The 11144-nt window shown below is 33.5% G+C and overlaps 1 long non-coding RNA gene across 2 annotated transcripts; it reads left to right on the top strand.

The window, feature by feature from the left end:
- Window positions 1-4529: 4529 nt before the first annotated feature.
- On the top strand, window positions 4530-8322 carry LOC114268541 (uncharacterized). 2 transcript variants are annotated; one of them, XR_014342190.1, is made up of 3 exons: window positions 4530-4706; window positions 7255-7426; window positions 8097-8322. It is a non-coding gene; the product is annotated as an uncharacterized LOC114268541 (long non-coding RNA). The 2 variants fall into 2 exon arrangements; XR_014342191.1 differs by having other exon boundaries at window positions 4534-4706; window positions 7259-7426.
- The last annotated feature ends 2822 nt before the right edge of the window (window positions 8323-11144 follow it).

The raw sequence follows: 11144 nt of genomic DNA, 5'->3' as shown, positions 1-11144 counted from the left end.
CCCAACTCTTCACAATTCCTTTCGGCACCTTGTGGAACCAATTTGATGCGATCTCCCCAAAGGATGAGAGGAACACCTTGCATAACAACTACTTATTCTCGCTCCATAAAGCCATTGAATTCAAATACAAACCAACATGAAAGTTCTGATCGAACTTACAGTCATAAATTTGAAACCTCGGCATGTGAAATCTCTTTGGGGCCTCAAATGTATACAACTCTACTAAGAACGGCGTCCTCAGCTTGACGGGGGACGTGATCTCAGCGTTATGCCGCTTCCTCTGTAGGTAGTCTCTCAAATCCTCCTTCGTTTGATCGGGAGCTCGGCTATCAACAAATTTCAACCTTTTTGGTGCTCTCGGTGTTATTGTGCATATTCTTGGACTTTTCTTCATTCACTGTGTCAAAACACAGGCCCTTTCCCGGGATATGTCGAGGTTCTTTGACATAGGTCCCTTTTGTCCGAGGCGTCTTCTATGACTCACCTCTTATTAACTCAATTCGCCCGACATCCCGTGACGGTCGATGTGAGCGCTCATTTCCCCTGCCGTGCTGCGGGACTACTGGGATTGTTTTCTGCCCCCCTTTCTGGACATCAATCTTGGCCGCTAGTACCGGCGTGTCCTGCAATGGAAACGGTGGTTGTATCACGTTGTTTTGCATCATGAAATTGATAATCGACTGCAGGTCTGCCAGCTTATTTGCCATCCATTTTATCTCGCCGTCCCTCTTCAAGCATTTATCCTTCCATACCTGAAGGTCGCTTTCATTGTAATACTCGTCTCGGCCAGCTTTCTTCGGGGCATTACCCTCTTTGCCGACGTCTTTCTCCCCAGGATTCGGATCATGTACTCCTTCATTATAGTTTTCCTCCCCGATGTTAGGATCTGCATTTTCACGACTCTCCCTGTGGATGTCGTTCCCAATCTTTTCTTCCTGTCCATTATTGGCCATCTATTCTCCTTAAGTTCCCACAGATGGTGCCAAATTATGGGTGTAGATTTCCGACCACACAACCAAAAGGGGAACTCAGCTGGAGAGCACCGACAGAATAGATTAAGCCCAACAACCTGTAACAAGAAGATGAGAATCAGGTGGTGGTTCGTCCACCCGGGGACACTCTGACGATCAAGTCAATAATCAATATATCTCAAAGAAAGCAAATTGTGCTTAAACTCATAAGAAAGAACATACCTTAGACTCACGAGGGTGCCATGCTTTTATAACCAGTAATGACCTGATCCCTTTAGAAGCCTAACTTCAGTGGACTCAGACTCAATGTTCATCCTGGACCCTCAGCTAGATAGAGATAAACTCTTCTTGAGCCTTATCCTTATCGAGACTGAAATCCTCTCTTGTTCTAAGACTCTTGTCCTTTATTTGCTTATCTCGAATTCCGATATCTCAGCAAATAACCTCGGCCTAGCCGAGATCATCTCGGCAACGTGATCAAGTCACGTGGCATCTCGGCTAATACTTCAGCATCACCTTAGCCACGTGTTGTCATTGACAAAATACTTCCCCACAATATGCAAGACATATGTAATTTTACTATGTATTTTTTTTTTTACTTATATATTTTTGTATTTATTGTTATACATTGTTGACCCGTTAATCGTTTCAATTTACATACTAAAATAATAGATTTTCTAATATAATCAAAACTATAGTCAAATAATTTCAACAAAAAAAAAAAAAGCGTAACTAATACAAATTCGATTAAGTTATCTTATAAAAGTTTTGAATAATACAAAATCATGTGAGTTTTTATGAACTCACGTAAATGAACTCATAAAAACGCAAAAGTTAATACACATTCACATAAGTTGTCCATACAAGTTTAGAAAAACACAAAATCACGTAAGTTTTCAAGAACTCGCGTAAGTAATCTCACAAAAATACGTAACTAACACAAATTTAAGTAAGTTATCTCATAAAAGTTTTGAATAACACAAAATCACATACGTTTTCAAGAACTCACGTAAATATTATTACAAAAACAAGTAAGTTAACACAAATTTCACGTAAGTTATCTTATAAAAGTTTTGAGCAACATAAAATCACGTAAGTTTTCACGAACTCACATCAATGATATCACAAAAAGGCATAAATAACACAAATTCGAAATAAGTTATCTCATAAAAGTTTTGAACAATACAAAATCATGTAAGTTTTCATAAACTCACGTAAGTAATCTCACAAAAACGCTTAAGATAACACAAATTTCCCGTAAATTATCTCATAAAAATTTTGAACAACACAAAATCACGTAAATTTTCACGAACTCACATAAGTATTCTCACAAAAATATGTAACTAACACAAATTCAAGTAAGTTATCTTATAAAAGTTTTGAACAACATAAAATCAAGTAAGTTTTCACGAACTCACGTAAGTGATCTCACAAAAAAGCGTCAGACAACACAAATTTTCCGTAAATTTTTTTATAAAACAAAATCACAGAAGTTTCACAACTTCACGTAAGCGATCTCAAAAAAAAGTGTAGCTAACACAAATTCGAGTAAGTTATCTCATAAAAAATTATGTAAGTTTTCACAAATTCACATAAGTGATCTCACAAAAACTCGTGAGTTACACAAATTTCCCGTAAGTTATCTCATAAAAATTTTGAGGAACACAAAATCACATAAGTTTTCATGAACTCGCATAAGTGATCTCAGAAAAGTGCGTAACTAATACAAATTCGAGTAAGTTATCTCATCAAAGTTTTGAAGAATACAAAATTATATTAGTTTTCATGAATTCACATAAGTAATATCACAAAAACGTATAAGTTGACACAAATTTCGCTTAAGTTGTTTCTTAAAAATTTTGAAGAACACAACATCACGTAAGTTTTCACGAATTCACGTAAGTGATTTTACAAAAACGCATAAATTAACACAAATTTTCCTTAAGTTATCTCATAAAAGTTTTGAAGAATAGAAAATTACTTAAGTTTTTACGAACTCACTTAAATGATCTCAGAAAAACATGTAATTAATATAAATTTGCATAAGTTAACTCTTCAAAATTTTAAAATTCATAAAATGACCTAAGTTTCACAAACTTACGCAAGTCATTCAACAAAAGACGTTAACTTGAATACAAATTTACATAATTCAACTCATAAAATTGTAAAAAATCACAAGATATTATAAGTTTTTACGAATTGATATAAAATATTTAATTATGTGATGTAAAATAGTTCATTATTAAATATTTTTAAATAATGTAAAAATATTTTTGGTGCAAAGGCATTATTTTGGAATTGTTTTAGATTCTACAACAGTTGAATTAGTTTTTCAGATTAGAAGTATAAAAAGTAGAATATGGTGGATTCAGCTACTAGTGAAAGTTATTGGTCTACTTTAGCAACTTTTTCACACCAACAACGTTGGGCTGTATGACTTCCCGAAAAATTATTAAAAATCACAGGGATAGTAATACAACGATTATTAGTCAATTTATCCAATCAATTGTATAATTGATTGGTGGTAGTCAATACTTTCAATCAATTGGCGAAACTAATCGATTGGGCAATTGATTAGTTGTGGCCAAGGCATCCAATCAATTGACAAATTGATTGGATTAACCAATTCTCCAATCAATTCTTTTGTGAATTTTTAGATGTGCAATCAATTGTAAAACCGGTTGGTTTTGGCCAAACCACCCGATCAATTGAAAAATCAATTGTTGGTGGCCAATCAAATGGTGATTTAATTTCTAATGCCAAGTCTTACTTTGTGTACGATGCGACCAATTATAATATTTGTCCGTAAGTATTTAAAAAATAAATAAATTATTATTTATTAAATTTTAAAATTTTTGAATAATTTAATATGCAAAAAAACTTTAATTTGACCTGGATTCAATATATAGTCACGAGAAAGTCAAATTATCAATAAATTAAGCAATGATTTTATTTATTTATTTTACTTTCGTAGTTATATTGATTAATTTAATAAAAATTTTGTTGAAACTCCCTTATTATAAGTTTTTACTAGTATAACATAATTAAAAAAATTATTAAGTTAAGTCTACAACAAAAGTAACTTATGGTGACGAAAACTAGTGAAGAAAATAAATTTCGTCACTAAATACGGATAATTGGTGAGGAATTATAAAATTTTGTCACATATAATAAAAAAATAAAAATAATGGGTGAAAAAATTTATTTTCGTCAATAAACACTTCTTTTTAGATGAGGAAAAATTTAGTTTCGTCACTAAAGATTTTTCCTCTAATTTTTTTGAGTGGCGCCAAAATTTTGAGACTTTTGGTGAGAAAAGAATTTGTCACCAATTATAAAATTGCTACTGAGGAATATATTTTCGTCACCAATAATTTTAAATATTTTTTTAAAAAAAACTTAATTTTAAAAACTTTGAAATCATTCAGTGAGGAATATATTTTCGTCACAAAAAATTTTTAATATTTTAAGACTTTTGTTGAGAAAATTATTTTGTCAGCAATTTTTTTTTTACTAAGGCAGTAATGAAAAAAAAAAAATTATTCCCCTCTTTTTCTTCTTTGTTTATCAGTTTTCCCCCCATTCCTCTCTCGCAAAACACAGCGCCCCTTCTCCTCTTTCAGCTCGTTCTTCCACCGACATCACCCACATTCTCCTCCGAGCAATTGTCAATGCCGCCGGCATCGCTTCGAGTATTATTAGATTATTTCTCCAATTTTTTTATTTTATTTTCAAGTATGGGTCCTCTCTCTCTCTCTCTCTCACTCAATTTCTCTGTTTTTCTATCTTTGTTGCTAATTTCCCTTGCTTATTGAACATCTGCACTCATTAATTTTCATCAGAATTACAAACTTTGAACATCTATTTGAAACAACAATGGAAGAACCTCATTGGAACCCTACCCTTTGAATTCAATTGAACTGTGCATTGAAGATTTAATTGGTTTGTAGGTTCTATAATTTTTGTTGATAGTCATTTATCCCAAATCCTATGAGATTTACAGTGATTGCTTATGAATAATGAATTCCATGTTTTAATTCGAAGGTTCATACCTGGAGCAGTGGTCAATGTGACTATTTCTACTTGTGGTTGAACATTCTTTATGTTACTTCTCTCTCTCTCTCTCTCTCTCTCTCACACACACACACACACTCACACTGCTGTTTGAAGGAAATAAGTATATCTATACTAATGTGTATTTCAATTCAATTGCTAGGGATGCTGTGGTAACAATGAATATATGAAGCTTAAGATATATAAATATAGCAAGGCATAATGAATTTATCTTAATGTTTATGAACGCAGTAGTTTGAAGGCATTGTGAATGGAATTCAAAATGGGTTTTGTTCAATAGCTGTTGTGCCTTATCTGTTAAGGCTACTCAACCCCAGCCTTGGTCCATAACTGTGCTTACTACCATAAGTCTTAAACTTGAACTATTGGTTTTCGATAGAGTGGCCAGTCAATAACTCTAGCCCACCATGCTGGTTGTCTCATCATGACTTAATGCCTCTCCATTATAACACCTTAAATATTTCTTACAATTCTGTTTTATGTTTCTATGACTTTTAATTAGTTGCTGCATTGGCAATTGGTGCCGAGTATGGTTTTGTTTCATTTGCTGATCATGATGATGCTTATGAGGAAATTCTCATTCTTTGTTTCTCTATTTAGTCTTCATGTTCCAAAATCCAAATCTGTTATTGCTTGAGGAACGAATGGGGTACATAACAGCAGGATGGTATACCTATCATTCTACGAGGGTAAAATTTACAATTTGTGAGGATCATCATAACATTACTGGGAGGGGAAACATTATTTTTTGATCGCCTGGATGGGATGCATTTCTTTGTCTCTAGTGAACCTTGCAGTTGGATCTAAGGACACAGAATTAGAGTTGCCACTTGAAATACTGTTAATCTCTTTTGTAGATGCATATATGAGGTGATTTAAGAAAAAGAGAAGAAACAGGTATAAAGAATTTGGTGGTGTAAATAATTTTACTTCATCAAATGAAATATTGATATTAAAACACTATATGATTGAAGAAAGAAAATAGAATTTAAAGATCACACTAGTTGCAGTCTGATTGTTCTATACTATACACGGGTACCTACATTCATAAATGTACCCATGCTGACATATTTGTGGATAATATGGAATAAAATAATTTCATGGAGGGCTTTTTTGAGTCGAAATTCTTAACAATTGTATGTGGCTGGACTGGCAGCTTGACCTAATTGCTTCCAAACTGTGTATTGAAATTTGAATTACAAGATTATGGCACTTTCAGGAGTTTGAAAAAGAAAAAGAAAGAATTTATTAGTCTATTGAAATCCAGTGGTTCTCCCTTCGGTGCGTCCCCCCTACCCCCTACCCCCCCTCCGTGATTGCGGGTATAGCAAATACAAGACACCTCATAACACACATTTCACCTACTTTTTCCATCTTTCTTTCCAAATTCCTTCTCAAATCCGTGAAACAAACACAAGAAATGAAAAGATAAATGTTATTCCACATCTATGTAAATGTGTGTGTAAATTATTAGGTGAAAAATTAGATAACTAAATTATTCATGAAAAAGAGAAATTCTCAAACAATGGCTTGGCATCTCACAAATAAATTTGAGTCATTCTTTCCATACCATTGCCTATTGTGACAGTAAATATCATTGTTGTACGAAAAATGTTAAGCAAATTTGATTAAAATAATAAAAAAACATTAAATAAAAAATTAAAGTGAAAGTGAGTTAATTGCAAACATCAGCTTGACATATGAGGGCAAGTCCTACTATCAGCTGAAAATAGAAAAGTGTCGGATCAACTTAAAGCAGCTTGGATTGTTGACTCAAGAGTAATTTAGGTGTGATTTATTGAAATGTCCAGCATATTTGAAAGCTGGATTTTATAGTCAAACAATCATTGGTTTCAATACAAAACTAAAAAGTCAAATCATAAAAGTAAGACTTTGCCTTAGTGACATCCCTATAGAGGCATATGGTAACTTCAGACACCACTAGCAATGTATAGTCAAAAACCTTCCTCGATTATAACTAGTTGAACGTGTGCAAAATTATGAATTAAATGTTCAGCTTGCTGATTCAATTTTTTAATGCTCAATTGCTTTGTCTATTTTCTCTTGTGATTTATGTGTGGTTGTCATTTATATAACTCGGCATAATCATTGAACTTCAAATTATTTTTTAATTAAAATTTTTAGTTTTGATTTTTTTGTTATATATAAAATTTGTCCTATTCATCTAACTTCAATTAACTTGGCATAGTTAGACATGGACAAGATTTGATTGGCACTACGTAGCACAGTTGATGGAAGGATAAGTCGGCCATATTGTAATGGGGTAATATTATTCCTTGATGTCATTACATGACAATGTGGAGACCCAACACTCACAGCATCTTGATGTCAATGTAGAGGCAACCCCCAATCTAGTATCGGTAAGATGCTGAATTTTACTATTAAAATGCAATTCTCTATTTTAATATAATGTGTACCTGTCACATTTACATATAGTGAGATTTGTTATGATGCTTATATAATACATTCTTATCTGTATGTACATATCTAAGATTGGACAAATACTTGAATTGTCACCTGTATCTAGAGATAGAATTTTCAGAAAACTAAAAATTTAAGAGATATGAAAGTGAGTTTCCAAGCATCTAAAACTGAGACAAGATTTCAATTGGCATGAACTTCTGGCACAAATTTTGATTCAATAAATAGGAAGCTTCATGAGTGAAAACCAGTTTTGAAGAGAAGCTAACTTGCTAGAATTATGTTGATAGAGAGTACAAAACAGAGCAAAAACAGAGTTATGCTAGTAAACTTTTTTTATGTTTATTTATTGTTGACAATTACCTTATGTCTTTCTAATATATATATTTTTCTATTGGAACTTGCTCCTAGTGATACATGGTATTCCTGTAATCTTTTGGCATCTTTTGTTATCTGTGTTGCTCCTCATCAAGGATCACCTCAACTTTTTGAAGTTTTGGATTGTTATATGCATTTCTACTAAATTGGTTTATAAAATAAAATTATTTATATATGAGTTTAGATGTAATTGATAATATATTGATGTTTCTTTGTTTATTTTCTTTGCAGATTGGTTTTTGATGATGTTTGGAAGCATACTAGCAAATCAAGATCAATTGTTGATTTTTTTTGATTTTTTTTTTTTTTTTTTTTTTTAACTAATGCTTCGTCCTAGTTGCAAATCAAGATCGAGGATTGATTTTTTTTGTGGACCCCATGTTGTTCATTTTGGGATTTGCTATGATGGTTTTTTGGTTATACTTAATAAATTATTATTAAATTTGTTTGATGGATATATTTTGATATTAATATAAATTGTTTAGTGATTTTTTTTTTTTTTTTTGAGTGATGTATAATAGCCAATGGATTTTTTAGTACATTTAAAAGGGTATTGGGATATGAACAGTGATATTTGTGAAATAGTAATTTAAATTGAAATAAAAAATATGGAATAAGAAGTTTAGTGATGAATTTTTCCGTCATCTGTACTTGTTATTATGACAAAGTGATTATTCGTCGTTAAGAAATATTTTGTGACAAAAATTATCGTAGCTTATATATAAAAGTTTTCATTGATTTTGTTGTTTAGTGACTAAAAATTTCGTCAACTTTACATCTTATTGTGACAAAATTATTTCCTCATCAATGATCAACATGTGTGAAAAAATTATTCGTCAACTAAAGTTATAAATATGGTATTGAATAACTATTTGGTGACGAAAATGAGGATTTTTTATGATAAAATGTTGTCGTATTGGTGACAATTTCGTCACTAAGGTAATTTCATTGGTGACGAAATTATTTTTCCTCACGGTAGTTTTTAATAACAAACATTCAATGACGAAACTAGTGACGAAAATATTTCCTCACAAATATCTATAGTGACGAAATTAGTTCTTTAGAGACAAAAAAAAATCGTCATTCAAGAATCAATTTCTTGTAGTATATCTTTTTCTAATTATTCAAAGACCAAATGATGACCAAAGTACTCTTCCATAAGGCTAACCATTGCACTCTAATATGTTATTAACAAAATATATTTGATTCATTTAAAAATTTAAAATTTTGATAATTTTGAAAGGGAAGGTAGATGTGGTAGTAAGGTGGTTGTAATAACGGTGGTGGTGCATGAAGTGACGACGGTGGTGATAGAATGATGATAGGGAGTGGCGACAATGATAGCAGTGGTGATGGTGGTGGAGAAACTGGTGGTCTTGGTGTAAGAAGCAGTACCTATTGTCCAATCCATTTGAATCCAATTGTAATTGAGTTTGTAGGATAATATTCATCTAAATTATGACCAATTTTTCACATAAAATTACATAATTACTTAATGCTGATTGAATTTATAAATATTTATACACAAGCATCAATATACACTATGTATGAAAGGGTTCAAGAACGTCGTTGAAAAATTCGAAGATCTTAGAAGATCCTTGAAGAAAAATTCAAATTCTCCAGAAGATGATGAAAGGCTTAGATTCTTCAATAGTCTCAACTAAGAACACAAAAGCAAAAAGATGATGGAGATAAGAGGTTGGGTGAAGAAGAAAGCAAAGTAGCTAGAGAGAGGATAATGGCAAAGCTCTCCCATGGATCTCCCACTTTCACTCTCAAGGTTGATAATAGAGAAGGGAAATTAGTTCTTTCCTAAGAGTTATCTCTCCAAAATTCATCCCTTGTAAAGCTATAGGTGGGTGCTATTTATAGGCATCTCATGTATGAGAGGGTTCAAGAACGTCGTTGAAAAATTCGAAGATCCTTGAAGAAAAATTCAAATTCTCCAGAAGATAATAAGAGGCTTAGATTCTTCAATAGTCTCAACTAAGAACACAAAAGCAAAGAGATAATAGAGATAAGAGATTTGGTGAAGAAGAAGGCAAAGTAGCTAGAGAGAGCATAATGGCAAGGCTCTCCTATGGATCTCCCACTTTCACTCTCACGGTTGATAATGGAGAAAGGAATTCTTTCCCAAGAGTTATTTCTCCAAAATTCATCCCTTATAAAGCTATGGGTGGGTGCTATTTATAGACACCTCATGATGTAGGATAGAGCCCATATGCAAGGCACATGGGGAATATTCTCTCTAACTACCTTATTCGAGGATGAGGAAAACCCCAAAGAGGAAATCAACCTCTCGACGAACCCTTCTTCTTAGCCACACCTAACCAATGATCCCCAATCATCCCAAAGGGCCAAGGTAGTCCTAGAGGACCCCCCGCCGCTAAATATTGCCGAGTCTCATGGACCCCCCAGGGTCATGCCACCTCGACCCGAGTATAGGCTAGTTTAATCGAAGAGTGAATTTATCTTCACTCACCGTCCTCGAGATTGGGCCCTTTGTTCGAACTCCATTACGCCGATGGTTCTGATGCGTAGATCCCGGAAAGCTCCGAGCCCGCAAGTGCTCTGTGACTCACCAATGGAGCGGCTTCTAGATTGCGATCGAATCTATTCGAAGTCCGAGTGCCTCAGATCTCTAGGCTTGCTCAATACCCTTTCGAATCCGAGCCCGAGTAAGTCTCTAAGTTCGTGGATCCGAACCCTTTCAAGGCTTAGAGCAATTCAGCCCGTTTGATGGCAATTAATCTGGGCCCACCAACCTGGGGCTATTGGGCCTAATTAATTTAGGAGGCTCAAATTAGCTCCTCTTACACACTATTATAACATTACCATTAGAGGTGATCACAGATCAAGTTGGGTCAGATGGCATCCCATCCGCCTTTCTTCCAAAATTAGCTGGATAGAAAAAAATCGATCTGCTTCCGTCCACCGGTTTGGCTAATGCGAGTTGGAGTGGACCGTGCGGGTTGGCGGATAGATAGGATCGGTTTGGCAGTTTGGACTTTACAAATTTTGGACATTTTTTTGAATTATAATTCATAACTTTTACAATCTCCAATAACTAGTAATTTGAAAAAAAAATGTCTTATTTGTCTATAATAAGCCATGTCACCACGCATATATATTTTTAAGGTATGGTTTTTCATTTTCACAAAAAATATATATTTTTATTATTTTATTTTATATTGTTAGTAGTTTCTTTCTTTTTTTTTCAATTTCGTCTACGGGCGGATCGAGTTCATATAGGTGCCGGATGGTTGATCCGCCATCATA

The sequence above is a fragment of the Camellia sinensis genome, chromosome 10 (genome assembly GCF_055761805.1).
Source record: "Camellia sinensis isolate YWXY chromosome 10, ASM5576180v1, whole genome shotgun sequence".
Taxonomy (NCBI): Eukaryota; Viridiplantae; Streptophyta; class Magnoliopsida; order Ericales; family Theaceae; genus Camellia; species Camellia sinensis.
The sequence above is the reverse complement of the archived record's forward strand: the minus strand, read 5'-3'. Positions and strand labels throughout refer to the sequence as shown.